The following is a 26,174-nucleotide window of genomic DNA, read 5'->3' as shown; positions in this document are numbered from 1 at the left end:
GTCAAGATACTCTTCTTAGAGAGAAGAAAATTAATTCGTGCAACAAGAAAGATTTTAGTTTTAAGAAGTAAATTCATAAAAATAGCACGACAACGCGATCTAAAATTGTGAACGACATTTCTGTTTGATACATGAGGCATCAAGTTTATTGAAAAATGAAAAAAAAAAAAACAAGGAATTTCAATATAAAAAAAGAAAGAGAAGACCAAAAATATAAAAGTGACGGATATGTCTATTAATATCTGCGGCTACCGATTGCCGTTAGCTATCTTTTTCAATTGTCATATCCAACCAGTTGCGGTCCATTCGCATTAATCCATTCCTGAAAGAATACAACGTCCCTCGTTACAATTCGACCGTGAGATTCTTGAGAAGTGTCACGCTCCAAACTTAAACGCAGAATTATTACGTCGTATATCTGTATGACGCAACGCAATTAGCATATGAGAAGAATTTAAATAATAATACTTAAAAATTTTTAATTAGTCATTAAAATGTCACAAAAAATGTACATATATATATTTATAAATTTTTCTTTTATTACATCTCTTTTAACGGTATAAACTATTTTTAACATTTTTTTCTGACATCAATTATGTTAAGACATCAAATAATGATAAATAATAATTTATAACAAAGTTCCATTAGACCGTGAACATCTTTGAGGTTATTAACATATGACATTACTGTGTAAATATGCACATTTATTATTTATAATCTTTTTACTTATGCCTCTCTTGTCCGAACAAGTCAGATATAAGTTTATCGCACATACGTTCAAGTCATCACCGCATTATCTTCAGTAAAAATATTACCGTGCATTCTTACAGCATTTCGTAATGTGTACTTTTCCTAGCGATAACAGTTCTGTGCAACTAAAGAAATCGTCGCGTAATGTGGCGTCTCGACATAATAGTTTCACGACAGGACACTCATTTTTCGCTTTACAGGTTGAAAACGGATAAATTCCCGTGCGCCGATTTTCTCGCATAACAGGCGGCTAATGTAACCGCAAGCGCATACGTAAGAAGCGCATGGTCTGATGTAACGCGATTCTCTCAAGGTGAGCCAAGATGGACTATCTCTCTCGTATCCGCTTTATCGAATCTTTTGCATCGACGAGGATGATCGATCCGTTCGATAAGTAACGCGAGTCCCTCGTTTTCCCAGGAGGCTCCAAGTAATCGTGCAACGGCACTCAACACCGCTAATCGATAGGTATTATTTCCTGGATCGTTCGGAAAATCGCTTGGCAATTTGCATTCGATTTATATTCTGAGAACAAGACAGATTATAATGCTTTGCGACGGAGATTAAGTCCTTGGATCTTCTTGAGTCAAGAATAACTCGAATACCTCGCGGGACAGAATGGTAATAAAGTGATAGTTCCAACTTTCAAGCTGCAAACTTCAGTAAAACACTCTATATTCGAAGCCTTAATTCATTTTAAACAATGTAAGTTCAAATAGATTAATTAAAATCATCCGATAAATGAAATATATAACTTCCTCTCATTTTCTCCCGATTTTCTAGTAATATACATATTTAATAGCTATTATGAAATAATATGCTGGAAATAAATTATATTTGTTATTACATTTACCATCATGAAAGATTTATTTCATATTCTCTCATAACATTATATATTATTATATATAATAGAGTTATTAATTTTGTTATTGGAGATTCATTGTATTATCCTATTTATTTAATCGATTCAATTAACATTGCTAAATCTTTAAAACAAATTTTAAGATTTAACTTAATTTATAAATTTTTTAACATTCTATGGGATTTTATTCTTCCTTTTATATGTATATATAATCTTATTTATAATTTGTCTTGTAATCTTGTTTTATGCTAATCTTAGAAAAGTGTCATTGTACCTGATAATTTTTTCGAATCATTAAAACTTCGTACAATATCCATCAACCGATTATTATTTACCAGACACTTGTTGTAATTTGCATTCGATTGATTCCCAGATTAACAAACATGACACTTCAACCGGGACATTAAATCTCCCGTTTCTCGCTTCGAGCTCTCACGAATTAAGCCGAAGGTAGAGAGAAGAACCTCTCTCGAGAAGAACCTCTAGAAGCGATTCGGCTTGCTACACGATATTTTGTTTCGTAAAGTGTTTTCAAGCTTATACATAATTTTCAAGAGTAGATTCCTGTATTTTCTGGTAAACATCGCGCATAATCAAGTAATGGCATCATGCAACAACCAACAATAAGCGATTGTTACTGTGTAGTACATGAAACTAAACATTTGTTGCGATTTGCATTCCATTGATGTATACCAAAATAACAAACATTACTGCTTCTCTCATCGTGGATATTAAGTATAGCTTTTCGCCAGTTAACGCAAAGGTCTCATATGAGGTTGAAATAAAGAAGCAAAATTCGATTTGCTATATGAACTCTGATATTTGTCTCAAAAACACCTTTAAATATATAATTTCTCGGAATCCGGTATTTTTCAGCAAAATATCATGGCTCGTAGAATCGAAGAATGGATTTTCGCCACACCTAAGGATTGGTATTATTTCTTACACGAGACCTGTGATTTGCATTTGATTTGTGAAAGTCTGGGAAACTCTGCTTACGATAATCCCGATGGATTCCACCACAAAAATTAAGTCTGCAAATCTCTCTACAATTCAATAAAATCTATTCAAACTCGAAACAGAATATATGTACACCCACACATTTCTTTTTAAAGATCTCGACGAGATAAAAAAAAGGAAACGAGATGAAAAGATTCCACCCAAATTTTCCGCAGAAATTAGTTTACTATTCATATTCTAATAACAACATAGTCTCAAAAAAAAAAAATAATAATTTGCGGATATAATGTACATAATTCAACATAAAGTAACGTGCATTCTCACATGCATATGTAATTTCCTTTTTTTTAAGATCTTGACAAGAAGAAAAGACGAAAAGCTACTTGGGTATATTTTCTTTCCTTGTGTAAAATATGCATATTTTTGAAAAAATTCTATTGAAGACAAATAGAAAAAATAATCCGTGAGCATAAGGAGAAAAATACTTTAACAAAAAGTATATTTTTAATAAGTTTTGGCATATATTATTTGGCATGTATTATGCATTTTTATAAATTTAAATAAAATAAAATAAAATGTTTCAAAATAATCTTTTTCAAATAATCGAAATCTATTCATTATTAATAATATATCAATAATTACAAAATTTTATCTAAACTAATTTTTTTAGTGAAAAATGCGCGTATAAATAAAAAATTATAAATTATTAAATTAAAAATTATAAATTTTAAATTATTCTTAAAATATTATTATCAAATTATAAATTATTAAATTAAACATTTATAACCCATCTTTAGATAAAAGCTAAATTGAGAGAGGCCGATAAACATAGATGCAAAATATGATATGCTTCCATGATTGTGCTTTCAATGAGAAATCCACCCATATTCAACCAACAACAAAACAATACTTTCGCCTTCTAGAAAATAGGACGCTAGAGATCTCTCGTTCAAGTACTGTATGGTAAAAAACACGTAAATCAATTCACAAGCGGTTACAAACTTAAGCCAACAAAGTCAGTAAAAATTTCCAATAATAAGCAGTTAAAAAATAATAGTAAAGAGAATTTTTGTTAATTTATAAATTACTAATTAAATTGATAATAATTCAAATATATAAATATAATAATAATAATAATTCAATATATGTATATATGTGCAAGATCTACTTAAGCAATGTCACATTATTTGATTCATTAACAACATATCTACGTCTGTTTGATGTATATAGACAACTGGGATATTATAAAATATAGTTTTTTATATTTTTTTGAAAAAAAGAATCAACGTCTCAATATATAGATTATTTCCATGACTTTCCAGTATTTCATTGATTGCTTTGCTTGATACTGGAAATTTGTAAGAAATAATATTGACGTGAATATAAGAAGTTTGCGGTCAGCCTTTATAAGAAAAAAATTGGCGCGAGGATAGTCAAGCAAAGAAGGTCGAACGAAATTGAAAATTGCATCGGTCGACACAGTGGTTACAATACAGTCCGCTGTATTATCGATAAGCGCAAATAATTTCCAGCAAATTCATGCTGACGTATAGAAATATCCATATGCTGGATATATGTGTGCTTCATGTGGAAATACCTGTTCCATTCAGGGTCATTAACTCTCCGGAACACAGATGTTTTTATCATTGTGTGAACAGGAGAGAGTATCAAATTTATTGCCTTTGTGAAATTAATACCTCATTTCCAGAATGTCTGAAAATGAATATACACAGATCCAATTGTGGCTTTTTTCTAAAGAACTTTGAGTATCTAATATATTTCAAAGAGAGTTTTGATAATTATATATATATATATATATATATATATATATAGAGAGAGAGAGAGAGAGAATGTGCTCAAACTTTTACAGAAGTGAATTTATCTACGATTGTCATCCTAAAATTGATTAAAGACATTATAATAATAATAAATAAAAAGAAAGATTATTAAGATAAATAGTTGATATTAATCAACTGCAGACTTCAAGTTTCATTTTTTAAAAGAACTTGTAGCCTTCTCTTCTCTTTCTAGAATCGCAATCAGCAGCGCCAGGTATTTACATTCACTTCCGGCGTCCCAGTGCCCTTATGCCACGTTCACAGAGGTATCAGCGCGTGACGGGAAGCGGCGACACGCGATTCTTCCCATCAACGATTAGGCTAGCCTAGTCTAGCATTCCGTGCAACGCTGAGTAGAGGAACGAGACCGCACAATGGATTACATGAACTGTATAGACACGTGTTTTCGCTAACATTGTTATTTCTGTCATGTCTAATATATTTTCTACAGAAATAAAAATAAAATAATAAATGTTTTATATGAACTATTTACATGTACAAAATATATATTTTAAAAAAGAATAATAATAATTACATATATGAATAAAAATTCAGACAATCTCAATACGAGAGAATTAACACGATCTGAAAAATCTCAAAATAATAATCTATATCATATTAAAATAAATTTTGCACGTAGTAAGATTTTATCAAATGTAATTTGGATAGAATAATTTCAAGTTTTAATCTAAAATAGACTTTTGTGACAATCAAAATGACGTGAACAAAAATAAACATTGTTAAATTCAGAAATGGATTCAAAATTCACAAATGCATAAAGTTGCAGTATAAAAAATAGAATAGAATAGAAGATAATGTATTTTTAATTGATCCAATTAGCGTAAATTTATTTATTTTGCATTTAGAAAACTTGAAAAAAGATCGAGAATTCTTTAAAAAAAGAAAATGTTGCAAAATGCAATTTGCAAATTTGTTCTTAAATACAGCCAGAAGAAAAAATAACAAAGTATAATATCACGATAATGATGTAATCGATACCTACAGATCTATTATTTGACTAGCGCATAATAATGAGTGCAATTTAGTCGCATAACTTTATGGTGAGTAAAAATAACATTGTATATTGAAAATTTGTGTTAATTACAACCCTGATAACCCACACCGTAATTTCACTATAATATTGCGCATGAAGTAATCTTAGAAATATTTCGTCGCAATCTCGATTACGTGGCACCGAGGTAATAGAGAAAAAGAGCAAGAAAGAGAGAAGGAAGATAGCTGGATAGATAAATAGATATATAGATAGAGAAAGAGAGAGAGAGAGAGAGAGAGAGAGAGAGAGAGAGAGAAAGAGAACACGGACATATAGATTCAACTAACTACTATGTTTATAAATAAATATATAAGTGACTCTTCAATACACAAGCGAAGAAGGTTAATTTAGTACAAAAATAAAAATTTTAAAAGATACAATATTTTTATATTTAATTATCTATAATAATATATGTTCTTTAATGCAAACTTGTAATTATTTTTAAAAAATTATAATGAGCACGTTTATCAAATTTTATTAAAATTCTAAGAAAAATATTGTTTCTATATATATATATATATATATATATATGATGAGATTATAATCGACATAAATATCAATTTATGGATATCGATAGAGATCGCAGATGAAGTAAATCGTGGGATGATTTCTTTGAGGGAACACCGAGTGCAACCGAATTCATTTGCACACACAGTGCCGAGCTGGTATTAAAACGGAACCCCGGTATAGATCCACTATACCTATTTCGTACTTGCGGAGAAAATTGCTTTTCGTTGTTTCCACGATGACGATACGAACGGGATTATTTCGTTTGGAAGTAGAAATAATTTGCGTCCGTTTGATCCTCGCGCTCTCGCCCTGTTCATCTATCTCAATTTCCCTTTCTCTCTTTACACGACAACGCGAGATGAAAGGCAAAAGGATGTCAAAAGAGTATTCTTTCACAGTGAATAAAATCCAATGAAAGCCAAGGCATTATAAACACAGTAAGCTGATCCTTTATCGTAACGTTATATCGAAGATGAAAAAAAGAATAAGAGATATAATTACACATATACACATACATAAGTACTGTTTTATACATATATCTCGCAACTCTTCAATAAATTTTCCTAAGTTTATGATTGTTCTATTATACATATTGGAATTAAATATATTGCAGTAAATAATTTGCTGTAAATATTGGAAAAATATTTTTTTATGAACTTATTAACAACAATGCCTCGCAAAAATTTTTTATAATTATAATTGTGCCCGATGTTTTTTACAATATAATAATTACAATATAAAATATGTAATATTTACTATAGTTACTAAAATTTATACCGTATTATGTTTTGTATTCATATTATGTTCGTTATTCTTATTATTTTCAATTATCTGCGATTTCTATTAACTATTCATTTTAATTGTATAATATCACATTTATAATTTAATTTTATAGTTAAATGCTAGTAACATTTTTTTTCAAGTTTTTATTATTATCTGTTAATGTCTCGTGATTTATCACAATCCATTTGATCATAGTGTTTATCGATTCGTTTTCTTCCTTTGACAAACACAGAAAAAACGAAAATGAAAGAAGTCATGGATTATGAGTTATACATCAAGTATAACGTCGTTTGAGGATGACGACTCTGATATAGCGCCCAAACCATTTCGTCCCTTCCTCTCCCCAAGCTTCCCCTCGTAATAACGGTTCGTCGTTTTACAGCTGGTCGACTCTTTTATTCGAGGATCCACGTGGATGGAAGGATCCGAGGTCATTCCAGCACGGAGTTTCCCCGAGAGAACAGCACCAACATTCCGTCCTGCAATTTGCTCGACATAGCCACGCCAAGAAGCCGTTTTATCGCCCGGATAAACTCGCCAGAATGAGGAACGCCTGGTGTCGCGAATGGAAAGCCAACCTTTACTACACTCTGTCCTCGACTACTGTCCTCCGCGACAGGTGAGCCCGATCACGCGTTTGATTAACACGTAAAACACGTTGCCAAGAAACACCTTTCTCCCAAATCGTTCTCTTTGTCAATAATTAAAGGCCGACTCTTTTCGAGTTAACTTTTATTAAAGAACGAAACATCGAATATGTCTGTGAATTATTTATCAGGATAACATACAGTTTATGATGTGTAAATTAATAAATGAACTGAAGCATATATATTTCGACTTTTAAGAAACACAGCTAATTGCTTTTATCTATAAGTTCGACACATATTCAGCAGATGTTTGTTGAAACGATATGTTAGTAAAAATAAAAAAAAACTGCCTTTGTTTTATAATTATATTTTTTATTCTTTTATTTCAGATGCGGTTGTTGAGATATATGAAATTAAAAAAAATTATAAAGTAATAAATTAATTTTTATAAAGAAATATTAATGTAAGATAATAAAAGTGTGTATACTTTATTTAAATTAAAGTGCGGTTTATCAAAGTTTTGATATAAAAGTACTTTTTTGACTATATTGTAATTTTTTTAATTAATTTCAAAAATTCAACAAATGCTATAGAGCTTCGAAAAATAAATGATATTTTTTTGATATGTTATTCGTTATTTTAAATTGTCTAAAAACATAACAGAGTCATTTTTTTAATCTATATTAAATTGCTGTTTCAAACTGTTTAAAATAAAAAGAAAATAAAAAGTGACACAAACAAATATAAATAATACTCTCTAATAGTATTAATAAAATTGAAAGTTATGTCAACATCGCACATAATCATTCTTTAACCAATTTATTCTTCAACTAGAAATAAGTTACCTAGTGAAAACATAGAGAAGTAAAATACAAATAAACGTCATTTGAAAATTTAAATGCTGTCAAACAGGAGTAACAGATTAATATAATTTAATATATGTCGAGAAGAGAAGTTTTAGAAAACTGTTATTCTTGTTATACATTGATATGCATGATATGTGCAATTTATGTGTTTTGTTTCGTTTTTGTTTAACTTATGTTTCAAAGACTTATTTAAAAGAGGTATCATTGGATAAAATCACGGTTATTTAAAAGAGCGAAAGAAGTTGATGACCAGAATTATGTACATGTCGTCTCTTTCTCATCGAACTGCTCACAGTATAATAATGACTGTTCGTGTTTTAAGAAATGTCGTTTGAAAAATGTCAGATACGATGATTACATTCTTTGGATCACTGTCATCTTATTTCTCGATGTCAGCATGTCATCGACAAAGGTCTATAATGTTGGATCTCTAGTCGATTAACATTTCTTAAGCCTACGCCTAAAAATAATCGTCATATCGCAAAGAGTTATGACACGTTACTATGATCGTATTACACGGTAACAGCACAAGATAATTATATTTCCACATGTCAAGTTTTATCTGTCAGTGCAAAATTGCTAAAATAAAATAAAATTGTATATAAATCATAATAGTAATATATAGTTTTAATCTAATTATGTACATGCATCGAAAAATTCTTGCATTATATAGACTTCTATTACAGATTAAATTTTTATTAAATTGAGATAGAGATGTTTGTACGATATCGATAATATCTCATTCAAGCACAAAAAAAACAAGAGTTTTAAATTTCAAACATAAATTTGTAACGTTATTTGATATAAAAGCAATACTTTTTATTCGATAATCTTTTTCTTATCTGTTATTCTTAAGAAATGTCTGTCGTTCTATTATATTTTAATAAAAAATACTTTTACTATATATATTTTGTATATATATACAAAAGGTATAATTTATACATTCATTCAACATAAAAAAATGCATACAAGCTTATAAATAAAAGTTCCCAAGATTTCCTGAGATTAGACAATTCTGAAAACTTGAAACTTCTTTATTTCAACACAGAATCCATGGTTGAAATCGACCCAACGGATCGAAGCAAGATCAGGAATGCGATCGTTTTCGCAGGTCCCGCTCTCATCGAGATGGGCCTGAAACGAGTTCCAAGAAGAAAGACAAAGGATCTGTAATAAAGGTGAAGTGGAGCGGCATGCACGGAACGATATTAAAGAGAGAGGAAAAGAGCCGTTCCCGACGAAAACAAATTTGACTTCGCACTTTCATTGCGAAATCGCCGAAGCTGAAGTCACGTGCGGGGACAAAAGAAGACGCACGGACGTACGTATACATCCTCTTTTTCTTCGTCTCGAGGCGAAAGGCCTCGAAAAGGGAAGTTCGCCGGCCATTACTACGGAGGATCGAGAAGCACGCTTACCTCCAGGAGACCTTCGAACGAGAAACCGAAAAGACTCTGAAATCGTTTGAATTTTAAACCACTTGTGGCACGTTTGGTCTGCTCGAAGATTAATGGTTCTGACTACTCTCTCTCTCTCTCTCTCTCTTTCTCTTTCGTTTCTTCACGAAGACTAAAAACAAACAAAAAATAGAATATGCGCACATATGGTACTAATTGCATGAAAATGTAGAGATTCGACGACGCGTGAAAAGTTATGTGCGTTAATTTTTGGCGAAACGAAGGGCTTTTTTAATTTTTATTTCTAGATTAATGTACCGTATCATATTCCTTAGAAGCTCATATGAAACGGCGCCAGAACTCTGAATAGCTTGCAAAAATACATACATTAAAATGCGGAAATAAATATATTTAATGTATATGTTGAATATGATAAAAGAGTATTGTATATTTAAATCTAAGAAATATTTCTGTATAAAACAAGAGTATGGAAAACTTGTCTTTATGAAATATACATTATTATTATTAGCATTGTTGAAATGTTATATCAAACTGCTACTCTTTTCTTAAATTTACTATTTACTTGGTATTATTATTGTAGCAAAAGTTACTCATTAAAGATAGAAATATATAAAAAAAAACAAGAAATATTAAACGAAAATATATATATATATGATATGGTCAGATTTATATTGTAGCTTATAATACATATCCGCATTGCATGCTACTATGAGATAATAACATATCTGTCATCAAAACCATGTCTAAAAGGCATGTAATTTATCGCACACGCTTAAAACTGATATACGCACGTTTATTAATGCGTATTTAATGTGTTACACGAGATGTATACAGGGGTGAAATTGAAGTGCACCGAAATGAAAGCGACGAATCGCTTACGTAATCTCCTTGAATATTCATCGATGGCAGAATGATAAACGAGTCGGAATGCGATAATTATAAGGAAGAATCTAATTCCAAGAATGCCATCTCTATATGTATGAAAGATTATTACGGTATCATATGGGTCTGTCTTCTACATCAGTCAATCTATACGTCGCAAAAAAAGATTGCGTCATCGGAAAAGAAATATCTTAATCTATATCGAGTGATATAATAATCGACGAAAAAATGTGTATCATAAAATATATCAATTCTACGATTTTAGTGACAAAAAATCTAGTTTATGATTAGTAAAGTATCATATGGTTTGATACTGAACAGCACTCGACTCTTTTTCTTAAGAATTACGTAGAGAAATGTCTTCGATTTTATTCTCAAGTCAATTAATTGTCGTGAAGATTTCGCAAACTTTATTTAGAATTTCGTGCACGTAACATGGTCGATCTATTTATAGAAAAGAACTCATGTGTCTATCTGTCGATTAGCATATCGATGATGAAAAGAACAAAGGCAGACCGTACATAATTCTCAAACACAACGCACTTGTCGGACACATGATTTCTCGATGACTCATCTTGTACGACTATACAAAATGCACATAGAAAATCTCAATATCGACAAGAGTTCATTATATTAAAAAAATAATATTGAAACACAGCGAAACTTGCTACAGATTATTAAATTTTAAATTAATAAACTAGCAATTTTGTTTTCGTGTTTCAATATAATTTTTTTCATAATACACTTTTATCGACAGTGAAAGTTTAGAATTACGTTCTGTACAATTATATTAGATACGTCGAAAAGAATCACGCATCCGATAAGAATGACACATTCGAGAAAGACGGGGTACTTGTGCCTTTGTCTTCTTCATTATCGACATGTTATCAATACTTTCATGTTATAAATATTTCCAAAGTTTTTTTTCTTTAACAAAAAAAAAATATATAAAAATACTCGAAATTTCACACAATTGAATTGCTCGTTACATGAGATATTACAGGAAATATGAAAGAAAGTTGAATACTCCATATGTTAAGCGCGTTCAACAACTATCTAATCACATATCTTACGTCACCCATATGATGCGATATCCGCCTCGGGTTGGCGAATATATTCGGCGAGCGGAGAGCGAGGAACACGCGGCTTTACGAGCGCGCACGAATACCTATACACACATATAAGGCGGCACATAACAGAACGAATGTAGATGCATGGTCGCGCGTGTAACAACACGGTCGAGCGCCTTCCGGGCGTGCAGGCATGGATTATTGCACGAATGATTCAGTGACCAGTCATTCGTGCGAGTTCACGGTTTTTTTTTTTTGCTTACACGTCGCTGGAGCGATTTCTTCGCGATTCTCGCAACACGACTGGATCGATGCCCAGAGCTCGTCGTAACAAAATTTTTCTTATTAAGCAAATCGGTTGGGAGTACCGGTTAAAGATAGAGATCGTGTTACATGCAATTAGGGCAATGTGTCGCTTGACCCTGCGCCATCACGGTTCATTTATTGAGGAGCGTGCTCCGAAAACATATATCGCTTGCTATCTTACATACGAAAGATGCATTTAAATATTTATTATTAGAAGAACTAAATATATAATAATAAACTTTAAATAAAGAGACTAGCCGAGTAATTAAGAAAGTCTTTTGTATACGCTCAAATATTAAATTATGATTATTGCAGATAATATATGTATATCGTTAAGTTTAATTTCGAAATAAATATTCTATTTATAACTGAATTTAATTTCTGTATCAATACCTTATCGATTATCTTTGAATAATTCCATTCTGTCATGTATATTTTAGTTTCTAATTATGTTCATTTTTACTATTAAACTAACTAAAATTTTATTTCAATTTTTTTATTTAATTACTTAATTTTTTTTCAAATTTTCTACATAGACTGATTTAAATTACTCGTCGTTAACAATGCATGTTCGCTATTTCTTTTTACACACTTATCTCTATTTTTCTCATATTCGTCGTTCGTAACTAAAAATTTTTGATACTAGTGTGAACGAATGTGCGCGATGGTCGGGATGCGGGCAAAGACTACGCCTGTAAATTGATTAGCCCATTCATACTTTCAGCTCACCATTCCCTCCTCTTGTTCATTCATCATTGCGCTTCACCGTTATAAAGCCAAATTTAGACGATGCATTCGCTTGCCAAATGTTCGTGGATATCAGTGCCCATAAAATATTTAAATAACTTTACAGATTTCTGAAAATGGAGTCAATTTTATGTTGGCGAATATCTAATTGAAAATTTCTGTTAAAATACGCTTTAAAGCGAAAAATAAGATTGTTATTTATGTTCATCTTGAAAACACTCGCAAGAAGAATTTTTATAAAAGACAAATTACGGCAATAAATTTTTTATAAGAGACAAATTTTAAAAAGTTGTATCGAATCAATATCATTATGTTATTTTTTTCAAACATTGCTATTTAATCATGCTCACTTCTCATATTACATCTGATATATTAACAAAATCGTATGACTTTTTTCATTTTATTAATACACGTATCTATTCATTTGAATTAACAACGCGTCGCTCTTTAATATTCTTCCCACGACAAGACGAAATCCAACCGGTAGAAGCGCCATACTCCTCGAGATTGTAACGACGTTGTTTCCGTGCCTCTCTGTAACATACCACGTGCGGCACGACCGTGCCGTTAACACCGCGACATCGCGTCGCGCACGTTGCTTCTAACGAGAGAACTAACTTTTCCGCCGTGGAAATGTTCGAGAACTACGGAGACGTTTATACCAGGCATAATACAGACGCCGCGTCGATTTCCGTCGACAGATTTTTTTTCTTTCATATACATACACACACACAGAGTTACTTCGACTTGGTGTTAAAAACGCACCTCGCTCGTACATAGGTAGTACATGGCTGAATGACGTATCTTTCTATTACTGTCCATCTTGGGACATGTGGACAGTAGTGTAGCCTGCGATTACTAGTACCCGAATGAGAATAAATGTATATTTTTGTCCACTTACACTTACTTAAATACGTTACAAAAACGTTTTCTTTATACATAGATACAAAATTAAAATTTATGAATTTATTCGTTTATATTTGCTTAATTCAATCAAATTTTTGTTAATAATTAGCTATTTATATAAATCTAAATTTAGATTATTAGATAATATATGATGATTATTTAGTTGAATAAAACGTTTAAAAGTAAGAATTTAAAATTCTCAGTATTTTTACAATCAGTCTTAAGCATGTCAAGATCGGTAAATGTCTGAAATATTAATTATATCAAAAACTCATTCTTTGTAGAATACACAAAAAGCAGTGATAATAACGTTACTTCTATCTTCTGGATAAAGATCTGACAAAAGTATAGCTTATACAGTTATTGTTGACATAGACGAAGCTTATCTACTTTGAAAATGGTCTAATGTTTCACGATGGCCCTCAAGCTTGAAGTAGTACAAACCGCTCGAAAAAGCTGCAGTTTCGTGCCGTGGACGGAGGAATACAAAGAGCGTATTGTGGTCGTTACAAGAACGGTGGATTACACACGATTCACCGCACGAGACTCGGAAATGATATATACGCAACAGAGAATACCGTAGGAAAGAATACCGGCCGCATAAATTCGGGGCGCGAGTCACACGACGACGAGGACGCTAAGCGACATATTTCCCGGACTCGCGTTTGTACTCCGAAACGGTATTAAAGTATTAAAGTGTTCCGGCGAACGTTCTCATCCTATTCTGTCTCGTTTATTTGGATCCTCCGTTTTCGATTCTCCGCGAAATACGCGTAGCGCATTATATTTGAAACACCACGAAAACCGCGTTATTTTGCCACGAGCGTGAAAATTATTTCACCACGCAAGCTTCGAAATACGAATATGTAAAACATTCACTGTGTGTTGGGAGAATTCCCGGGAAACTCGCTCTGCGAAAGAATATTGAAATATTAAAGTTCGAGAGAAAGAGAAAGAGAGAGAGAGAAAGAGGGGGGGGGGAGAGAGAGAGAGAGAGAGAGAGGACCGGCTTTACTATCCGCGTCTGAATAGTTTGTTCTCGGCTTGATTCAAGAAGTCATATATGTATGCAGGCATCGCGAAAACACAAGTATGTATAGGGTGTCTTAAAAACATTGGATGTTTTACTTTTAACAATATATTTTCAATGGAATCAAAATCGATTTTTTATTAAAAGTTTCATCAATAGCATTTACTTTTGCACGTAGATTTTTAATATTAAATATATAAGAAATTTTTCCAATTTTAAAATAATGTTAATATGTGAAAAAGATAAATCTACTTGAACCTAACATAATTTTATTTGATGTTATATTACGACTTGTTAATTTTCAATATGTTCTTCATAATCAAATGAAAATCAACTTTAAATTAAAATTTATAATAACACAAAGTCTATTTAAAATTAATTAAATAATAAAATAATATTTGTAATATTTTAAAATAATCGGTTTATACTTCTATAGTCAATTTTTTTTTAAATTTAATTTTATGATCTCACTGTATGTCTCACTGAATTGTAGAATTTTCCATTATTACATAATTGTCAATCACTCATTTAATTTATAATAAAGTTGCATTGACATGTATGAGATTGCATCAATAAATTCGTGTTCCGAAAAATTCCAGCCTTTACCCTATTGTTCTCTAAAACAATATCAAAATATTGAAGTTGCACCGAATTTCTTTTTATCCATTCAGTGTATATTTCGTTTTCGATTCCGGAAAATCGCGTCGTGTATGCATACGCGACCATAAATCGTTGAATGCATTATTTTATTACAAATCCCGATTACATCGAACGCCAATCGATGTTTTTACAAATACCAAAATGCATCTCTCTTTGTATAACGGATTAAAGGATGTGTCAATATTCTACCGTACATTCTATACCTATACTGTCGTAACTATAACAAATAATATTATATTATTAATTTTATTATCATATTAATATATAATATATTATGATATTTTCATATTAAAAATGAAATATATCACATTGATTCTAAAATGCATATATATTTTTAAATGCTCCGATATATATTTCTGCATTCTGATTTTCGAATTATACTTTTTTAAATATGAAAAGTAATTACAGTGATGATAAAAATGCTTTTTTTGAAAGATAATTACAGTTGCAGTTACAACTGAAAATAATAACAGAATATACATATTGTGTAACTCTATGTAACAAATACAGCAAAAAAGAATTTAAAGTATCCTTTGTGCGAAATAAATATGTACATGCATGTCGTATAATAATCATATCAGATACATATACATCTGCCAAAGTTATGCCTACCGTTCATATAACTAAACAATAGACACTAAAGATAGTAGATAAGTTTAAAAAATCGATATTTCAATATACTAGTTTAATAGAGATTCTAAAAAAATAGGTAGATAACAGAAACATTTCATGTATCACTAATATAAAATTATATGTAAGGTAAGATAATATCATACAAAAATGACATTTGATTTTATTGTCTTGCACGCTTCATGTCCACAATGCCGTAATAATTGTCTACCATTATTTTCTTTAAACAGGCGCCTAAGCGTACTTTCTACAACACTCCTTTAGTGAATCTTGTTAAGTCATTTAAAAGATTCCGTATGTCTCAACATAGTAGCATACAATGCACATAAAAAAGGGCAAAATATTTTATTTTATTTTTTTTAAATTCCGTTTTATTAATAATAGACTAATACTTTTAACGTCAATGTACAATTATTTTTAATTAGCAAACAAAAAAATTTGCTTCACAAATTTAAAATTAGTTTTCACATTAATCAGTTTCTTCCCTTAATCACTTTCTTTCCTTCTACCCGTTAGACAACTTTACGTCACGCTTGAAATTTCTTGACACCCTCCTTTCCTCCCTCCAATTTAAAATTCAATGATGTAGCTAAAGCAGCGGTTCTCAAAATCCATTCAGAATATTAAGAAATTAATACGCAAAGTGTGCCTTTGAATCCTCACGATTTCTTTGTCTGTAAATTCTTTGAATAATTTAAAACAAATTTTTATTCCGACTTTCCATGACATTTTTGTAAATAAAACATAGAAAATCCATAAAAATGAAAATTAAATGGAACGATATTTAATGGCACGACCAGTAATATAAGAAAACAGAATATAAAATTGCGATTTTGAAACGCTCAAGTATTCTAAAATCTAGTTTGCAGTAATTCAATGGAAGTCATCAAAGTGAAAAGATTAAGAACTCCCCCCCCCCCCCCCATTGCTCCGAGAAGTAACGTTCTCAAATGCAAACCAGGCTCGCTTTCTTTTTAAAGCGACCGCAGAATTTAGTGCGTTCAAACTGAAGTCAAGCTTGTTGGCGAAAACGCAATCCAGAATGGAATAGTCATTTAAACTCTATAAACGGTTTGTAACACTCGGCTTATCCGTGAAGTCGACACTTGAACAAAGGGCCAGAAATAAAGAACTTCCCGTGTTTCATTGGAGCTCTCTCGGAAAGAATAAAGCTCAAGGTTAACGAAAATGTATTCTAAACGGAATTTATAAATTTTCTAAAATATACAAATATAGTCGAGCGACGTCTAATTTAAATAAGTTGAATCAATTGACGATTTAAGCTTAAATTTCGAAGCCATTATTTTTAGATTTTCCTACGTAATATAAGCTTCCCATTGTTTTTGATGTCCATTTGGAAAAAGTCTCGAATAATCATAGCGATTATCGTTAGTTACACGAAGAATGCGAGAACCACGCCTACGCAACAACACATATTCGTTTGAGAGAATCATCCGTCGGAAAATTCGGATCCGAGCCAACACCATTATGGTGGAGGTTAAGTCTTACCTGTCACGCGTGTTGGTGCCTGTCGGCGACTTTCGTGTCTATCCGTGGAACTTCGACCACGGCCCGCCTGCACATTATCCTCGGTACGTCACTAACCCTATATCCGTTCCGCTGGTGTAATCACTATCACTTGTTTTTAAGATGTTTCGAAAGAATACAATACACACCACCGAGCGACGAACGCGAACGCGGTTAGTCACCACCGAACTAATCGTATCGAACTGCTCTACACTACTCTCACGTGATCACACAGCGGCACTCGCGCACGCGTCCTCCCGTACGGAGCGACGATCGTTCGACGAACTGACCCGGACTGTGAATCACGACTACAGCGACGGCGGCGAAGGGCTTGCGAGTTCGGAAACGGCCGAGCACGCTCGAGTCTGCCCGAACGTGCGCGAGCTCGCACGAACCCCGCCGAGTTGGCGCAGCCCCACACGCGAGAGCGAGAGCATGTCTCAAGTCCAAACGCGCGCAGCGCGCAGATCCTTTGCCTGAGGCTGAAAACGCGAAAAATGAACAATTTTCTCATTAATTTCTTTGACGGTGAATTTTTTTCACGTTTTCGCCCCTAAGGAAAACTCGCATCAACGATCCCTAGAGTTGTCTCGACGCACCATGGTGCTTCGTGCTGCTCCGAGAGCTGTCGCGTGACCGCGAGAAGTCGCGCAACGCGTTGTACACCGTTTGGCACGAAGGCTATACTAGTTATCTTTTTGCTCTCGTTCCCGATCGTGAGATTCGCCGGACAGGCAGGTAGAGAGGAGAAACGAGAGCGTGATCGGGCCGCGCGATCGCGGTAGCCCTTTGCTCTCTTCCCCGAAACGCTTAAATTGCCGCTTTTCTTCACTCATTGCGAATAATGATGCCGAGAAAGAGCCAGAGATTACTCGTCTTAAAAAAAAAAAAAAAAAAAAAAAAAAAAAATCGCACACTCGCGTACGAACTCTTACAATATCTCCCACACAATCGTACAAGTAAAATGCACTTTTGAACGATGCGAGATGACCTTCCTACGAGCGAGGACGTTGCTATTGCAAAATGACGTTCGGGCAACGTGACTCTCCTCGTCGAATATCGAGTTTCTCCGGAGAAAACATCGCGCTGCGCGCAACGGCAGATCGACGAGACGCGTTCTCACGCATTTTTATCGCGCCCATCCCGGGGAAAGCTTCGACTTCAATGGAATTCCCTCTATAGTCGGTGCGCATCGATGTTACCTTGCGACGGTTGTATACGTGTCCTCGTGAATTGAAGTAACACGAACGAATCGAAACGATGTAATCACGATAGTTACTCAATTTATTATACACAGCTCATTGTTTATGTTTATGCTGTCATACCTTGACAGCGGAATCAATAAGTGAATAAATACGCACACATGGTGATAATCTATATATGTTAATAGCAAAAATGGTTATCAAAGCAACGATACGTTATTTATTTAATGTGTCATTAGTAAAAAAATATTATTCTTTATCTGTCAGTGTATGTCACGAAAATAAAATTATAAAGAAATAAGAACAACAATAAACAAATAGCGTATTCTTTCTGATTTTTATAAAATATTTGAGCTAAGTTTATAAATTAATAAAATAATAATTGAGCTATAGTTCGACGCAACGTCTACTCCAAAATTCACAAGCAGTCCTAACAAATTGCCGATCAGCTGTTTACAAATTTTACAATACGAATTCTTCGAAAATGCAGTTCGCAATCGATCTGTGAGCACTTAGCTCACTGTGCACGGCACGAATCACTCACTTGTGCACCTCTATTCCGTAATGTATACCGTCGCATTAGTGCGTCCAGGTGTTACATGATACGGACGACGAAATACGATAACTTCCTCGTCAACGGGCAAGAAGCATTGCGCATAGCACTGGTGCAATGTGGACATCGAACGAGCAAGTCCGCAAGTCGTGAAGCGAAGAAATACATATCATTTTTCGTCAAGCTTTCCTTCCTGCTACTAGGATTGGGTGATCTAGAGTACATGCAGTGGCTCGAAATCCGAGCCAGTAAACGTTGGTTACGCACATTTGCACCGATGCAAAAGAATATAGTTATACAATATATTGAGAGTACAATATAAATATATCAATTTCCAAATTTTTACAACTAGAGCGCAAAATAATAAATAAAAGAGTGTAGATTAAAAAGTAGATGATAAATTTATTTTTCCCTAAATACTTTCCATAAAATAAAATACATAAGTTTCAGATTCTATTGAAAAAAAATTGTAAAATTCTTTTAGTCTAATAAAATATTGCGTTAACTAAGTTTAATTTTTTCTTTGTTGTAACCGATGTATATATCCGATGTATGATACTCATATCCTATGTATGATAAATAAAAATGTCAGATAAATGTATGAAATACAATCTCATCAATTTCAGCAAATAATATGATATGCTACCTTGAAATACGTAACTTTGAAAAATAGCTGAGATAAAATCAATATCGCAAGCTCAAATAAAATAAGCATTTCAGATATTTTTTCAAAATAACTCGTATATTCTCAACGCTTCATATAAGGTTTTATAAATTATAAAGTTTTGATTTATAAATATCACAGCAATCATAAGCCTGAAAAAAACATCGTCAAGAGAACATGTTATTTCTCAGTTCCTCATTAAACGATATTTGGTAAATGTCTCATTATGATGACGAAAACGTTCCATGGAACGTATTATCGTGACATCCGCCTCGGCTGCTGCAGTTGATAAGATGGGATAGGCCCACGCCACCCACGCTTACCAGAACGAAAGTTAGCCCACTCATTCTTTCGAACAAGTCGAGTCCAACAGTGCAATCGACGCTTACCGAGAGATTCAAAATAGCGTCTACGCACAATCTACATTGTACGTATAATACACGTACAACGTGCGTAGAATATATCTAAGGTATTGTCTGAATATATAATATAAATTATAAATATAAATATAAATATTATATTAATTTTGCCGATTTGTTTATATTTCTTTCTTCCTATTTTTACTATTATTGCACATTAATTATTAGTATTTCAAATTTCAAATTAAAATTCCTGATTTTACATATTTTGTATTTTTCATATGAAGCATAAAAAAGAATATAAAATAGTAGATCGGGGATATTCTATGCATAAATTATTGCTGTTACAGAGAGTTCATGTTTTTGTGCCAAAAACGCGTCGCTAATCTTTAGATCTGACGCACGCAACGCAAAGTCGTAAAGCCACACGTACCGATAATCGCATCGAAAATATAAAATCTCACGCCATACGAAGTTCGCAACCTGCGTTTACGAGCGCAATAGCGTGCCGAAATTTCTCCGCGTTTTACAACGTGTTGTTCAACGTAGAGTAAAATATCGCGCGGATATATCCTTATCACCAGAAATATCTTTTTTTTTTCTTCATTTCAAATGCGCGACATCTCGAATCGGTTGATCAGCTCTCTACAAATTCGTGCAGGTTCGTACAAGTTTAGCACGAGATTACGTCGGATCAAAGGGAACGTCGTGGAAGAGTAAAATTTGTTCAGCGAAAGAGAAAGGAGTGTAAAAGACAGACAGCAAGCGAGAAAGAGACAAAGAAAAGGCGAGAGGTAAGGTAGGTAGGTAACGAGGGACAGAAAGAGAGGGCAAACAGGATAGGGTAAGAGAGATACGGTCGTTGGCCGGTTCGGGCAAGGCTGCTGGCAAGGAGAACCAGGGCTGTAGTTACAAATAAAGAAAACGGGCGCACACCTCGATCGACACCGCTGCTATAATAACGGGGCGCGTACGAGAAAAGAGATCCGAATCGTCCCACCTCCGGCCGTTCGTTCAACATCACTGAAGAGTCCTAAAGAGTCCACCGGTGCACTACTTTGCAAACCAGTTTCAGATTTAAAAAAGCGTCCATTGCATTACATGCGATCCCCGCGAAAATAAAGTGTTATCTCAGAGCACGCTCGTTCCATCATCCAGAAATTATAATCAGATTTATATGTATATACTATGCACAATACGATTAAAAGAACTTACAATATATATATAAAAGGTATGATACGAAACACTACTAAAGATCAGAGCATTTAATTTTGAAGCTGAAATACCTTTTTCGCAATTGTTATAAAAATATTTTCTTATCATCAAAAATAATATTTTCTCTAATCTAAAAAAAAATTAACTCATATTTGTTTGTACTGAATAAACCTTGATATCTAGATTAGTTTTATTGTATTGACAGATATATAATCTTGTAATATATATCAATTTTTAAATCAAATATATGACGTTTAATATCATCTTTAATATTTTACAAATTATCTTTAAAATACTATATTATATATGATAGACCTTTATGACTCTGACGTATAACCGTATGATTAAACAAATTATGATATAAAAAGAAGAAACAGAAAATAGGAAATACATCGATTATATTGCACTATATATCATTTATTTTACAAGCATAAATCCTGTTTTGAAAATCTTGCTAAACTCTATATATAACACGTAAATTTACGTTTGCGTTAAGATTTATAATGTTGAAATGTTAAACACATATATCACTTTTAAAGTAAACAAGGCTATTTTGCATCTTTCACTATCTATCTCGGGAAACAAATGTACATGACACGATCTGCATCGAGGGCTTGCAATGAACGTGCCAACTGCGATTGGATGTTTTCACACGAAGAAATCCGAGAAATGATTCGTATTCACCGTGAGTGACCGTTACACACGCACGAGACGGTAATACTACCGTAAGCAAGTATATATTCCACATCTTGGCGATAAGAGTTCTCAGTATTAATCACGCCTGGTTCCCCTTATCGGTGCATACTGATTATTAACCACGATGCGATGGTGCGACTCGTCGTCGGTTAAGTGCATATCTGGTGTCTCTTTTGCTACAAACCACGGCATTCTCATCCATGATAAATGCTTATCAGCGGTGAAATATAAAATTAAGTTAATTAATCAATTTATGATTTGATGATATGCTCTTATTGCACAACCTGTATGCGTTCGTTGTTTAAAATGTCTGTCAGTTTGTCTATTATATTTTACACAATAAAATTCCACGAAATCAAATCAATGGACTGCGTAATGTTCCTTATTGTCTTTTCAAATTGCAGAAAATTGCCTATTTTTTTGAAAAAAAGAAACGAATTTAACGTGATGAGATTTCGATACATTCTCTATAAAACTTACTCTGGAGTCGCATAATAATCTTTTCGAAATAAAACGCAATCTCACTTGTGCATGGCGTATAGCGTAACAATGGTCGTTTAAAGGACGTCCGTTCGTATTACAGCCCTGAGAACAACTCCCTGTTGCCGTTTCGCCATATAATTCCGAGAGACGAGGAATTCTGTTCGGTCCTCGGGACGCGAGTATCGCAAGTACCGAAGTATCAGGACAAAGGAACTCGAAGGACAAAAGGATAATTCGCATTGTAGCTTGACACTACGAAATCCGTTACTATTTGTGCCGCAATGTAACAAAATTACAAACGCGGAAATTTGATTGAAAACATGGTCGAAAGCGAAAATATCGCGCGGAAACGTCGTAAATAGTAATATCTGTACGAATCGCGCTCATATACCGAATAAGGATCGAAAATTATCATTTCAAGAAAATTCAATAAATCAATTAAATAAAACACCTTTCTTTCATTGTATTTTGTTTCTTCGGTACTCAACAACTAACAATACTAATATCAGATAAATATTAATTTCTTGTCAGAATACATCGATTTATTATATAAACTTTTTTCGGAAAAAAAACAAAATGTGCGTTTTCTAATTTTATCAATTTATACAAAGATTTATATGTATGTAAAATGTAAAAGTACATATTTATATATTAAGCCGATGTAAAATAATATCAAATTCAGATATTTTATTCTTTATAGATGTATAATTCACATATGCAGAACATAACTGATTTTTTTAAAATAAAAGCGCCTGTAATCTTATATTATATATATATTATATATGTAATATTTTATTTTATATAATTTAATATTTTATATTTTTTACGTACATATTATATACGTAAAATAAAATGTGTTATTAAGAGAAAATTTATTGTTTAAATATAGTAAAATAATTTTAAGAATATTTTTGATAAATGAGACGGTATGTTATATTTCTAAAAATAAAATTAATTAATATTATAAAATCATATATATGTATATTAAAAGAATTATTTATTGGTTTTTTACCATTGATATTCCAGCGGATTATGCGTATATGCTAAAAAAAATTATTAATTATCCTATGGGTTTTTCATACTAAGTACTCATATTTTGATTAAAGTATCTTATCATTCACTACAAAATAAAAGATTAACATTACAATAATTGTACATTATTTATTACATGTAAAAAAAACTTTCTGAGATATTCTTTTTCTGGAAAATTAGAAAAGATAAGCCCTAAAAAATCTAATTCTGAAAATAATGGCTATCATCGAGAAATATGATGAGTTTTGGCACGCGATTCACCACGGCAAACAATTATCCTCTGTTCATATTCGTCTGTGACTTTCTCGTCTTTGCCTTGCCTGTCGTCTCTCACGCGCAACGATTAATTCTCTCGTATCGCAGAAGGTACAACACCGGTTAAAACTTCATGTGGCTTGGTGCGGTAGCGGTGGCGGCAACAACGACGGTGAGGAAGTTCGTTCAAGCTTGACTTTCACGAACGATAAAGGCGTTCGGGAACTCGGGCGACCTAGAAGCGCAATCGGCCTGACCTAGAAACGTCAAAACGACAAAGGTTTGTCGAAATCGCGAGGGCGTTCCGATGCCGCAGTACCTATGCCTGCCTCGCGTTCGTTGCCAGATGGAATTCACTTAACCATCATACCGATTAGATCGATCAGCGGACTCATCGGAGCGTGAACCGAGTTAACTCCAGCACAGAGATGAAATCTCGCCGACTTTCATGCTGAGTACAATTATACGAGTTCTTCTAGCGAGATGCTCGGCATTTTCCAAAAATGGGATTTTCAATTAATCGAATACAGACGTACAGACACAGATTGTGGAGAGAGTTTATTTACGTAAACATCTTTAAAGAAGACGGCATCTCGGTGCTAGGATGAAATCGATGACGACCGACGACGACAGCAGCGCTCGCACGTCACCGGATAAAAATGCCGAGGACTGGCGTGCGGCGAAGGGCGGGTTCGTTCCGATGGAAAAATCGAACGGATATGCGGCGCGCGCGTCGGGAACATGTTGTTGTTGCGCGTATGACAAATGCGAGGGATACTTACACGAGAACGGAAACATGGCATCTAATTTCCGCGAGTCATGCGATTTCGTTTGACGCGTGGGTGTTGCATTGTATGTATGTACGTATGCGCTACACTCGAAGCAGAAATAATTTTAAAATCAAGATAGAAGAACGAACACAAGCGTGCACAAGACGTAAATAGTGAAGCGAACATAGTACGATAATGTACAAGAGTACAAAGTACAATTTTTTAAATCTGGACTTACAGCAGAATATTTCAATCTTTACTGTTTCTGCAGAGAGAGGGAATTCTTTGATTTATCCGCTCGAAATCATTATCACGACGATAAATGAACGGTGACTAATTGTAAACGCAGAACGAGTTGCTCATACGCGAAAATAGAAGCCTCCATCACAATGGTGAGAATGGTGAACATTGAACCGCAAATCTAATTGGGAATAATTATCCATCGCGCATCTCGCCGGAACGCGAAGTAATAACAATGCTCGATTACAATCTGCGCGCGTGCGAACGATCCAAAGTATCGAAACACCCTGTGTGCGTCAGCCGTGTCGCGAATTTCCATTATCGGAATCTCAATCTGCCCTCGACGCACCGACGGAGACGATCCGATCTTTATGCTCTCTGGAAGCACCCTTAACCCCCCGCGTGCACGATTTCGTCTCCGATAAATTCATTCCCCGACCATAACTCGCACCCGGTAGAGTTGAAACAACTCGAGCTCGAGAGGATAAGAGGAACGAAAAGAAACGAAGAGGCCAAGCTCGAGATATCAGGTCCTTTCAACCTCGAGGGTACATGCGTTCGTCGTGCAAGCGCGAGAAACGAGTACACGGCTAATTATAGCTTAACGCTTTCACGGACATGAACATAAATAGCCTTCGCGTTCGTGAATTAAAAATTGCGTTACGTGGAAAACGCCGCGCCGTTGTTGTGAGCGAATGGATAATAGATTATTCATGCTTGATTCGAAATTCGAGCAGATGCTGCATCTGCTTTGCGTGAATGAACAATGAATTGATGGACACATCACATTCATAATTACACACAGTGAGATGTAGGATGTTCGCTGATTTATCAAATTATTATATAATTACTCTGTTCAATCGTGGTATTAGTATATCAATATAATGTAATATATAACATTGCATATTCGACAGTGTATGAAAGAATCTTGAGAAAATTTATCTTTTTCGAATGGATATTGTTTTTTACAGATAATAAAAACAATAAGAAAATGTTTTCGACATATATCTTTAACCATTAACACAATATTACAATAAATTTAAAAAATCAATTTACAATATATTTAAAAAAAAACTATACAATTTTGCAAAAGATTTTTTTTTACTATCAGCTACTATTATTATATCTTTTATTATTTTTATCATTTTTACTATTATTATCTTTTAAACATAAACATATATTAGAGGTTTCGAAAAAAAGTATTTTCTTACTTCTTTATTTACTATTATTTTTTTAGAAAACAATAATAGTAAACAAAGAAAATTGTTTCTACTTTTTTAGATAAAGAAAGTAAGAAAATACATTATTCTCAAAACCTT

At 33.3% G+C, this 26,174-nt stretch overlaps 1 protein-coding gene across 5 annotated transcripts in view; it reads right to left on the bottom strand.

Moving 5' to 3' along the window:
- Nucleotides 1–26,174, bottom strand: part of Plexa (plexin A) — a 256,742-nt gene that overhangs the window by 198,816 nt on the left and 31,752 nt on the right. Inside the window, exon 1 of one of the 5 annotated variants that reach the window (XM_072887437.1) lies at nucleotides 17,369–17,695. The exons of the other annotated variants lie outside the window; for them this stretch is intronic. The gene's annotated coding sequence lies outside the window, so the exon portion shown is untranslated. Of the gene's footprint in view, nucleotides 1–17,368; nucleotides 17,696–26,174 lie in introns of those variants that run through there. 5 annotated transcript variants of the gene reach the window in all.

Source organism: Anoplolepis gracilipes, chromosome 3, assembly GCF_047496725.1.
Source record: "Anoplolepis gracilipes chromosome 3, ASM4749672v1, whole genome shotgun sequence".
In the NCBI taxonomy this organism is placed as follows: domain Eukaryota; kingdom Metazoa; phylum Arthropoda; class Insecta; order Hymenoptera; family Formicidae; genus Anoplolepis; species Anoplolepis gracilipes.
This window is presented reverse-complemented; position numbering and strand designations above follow the sequence as displayed.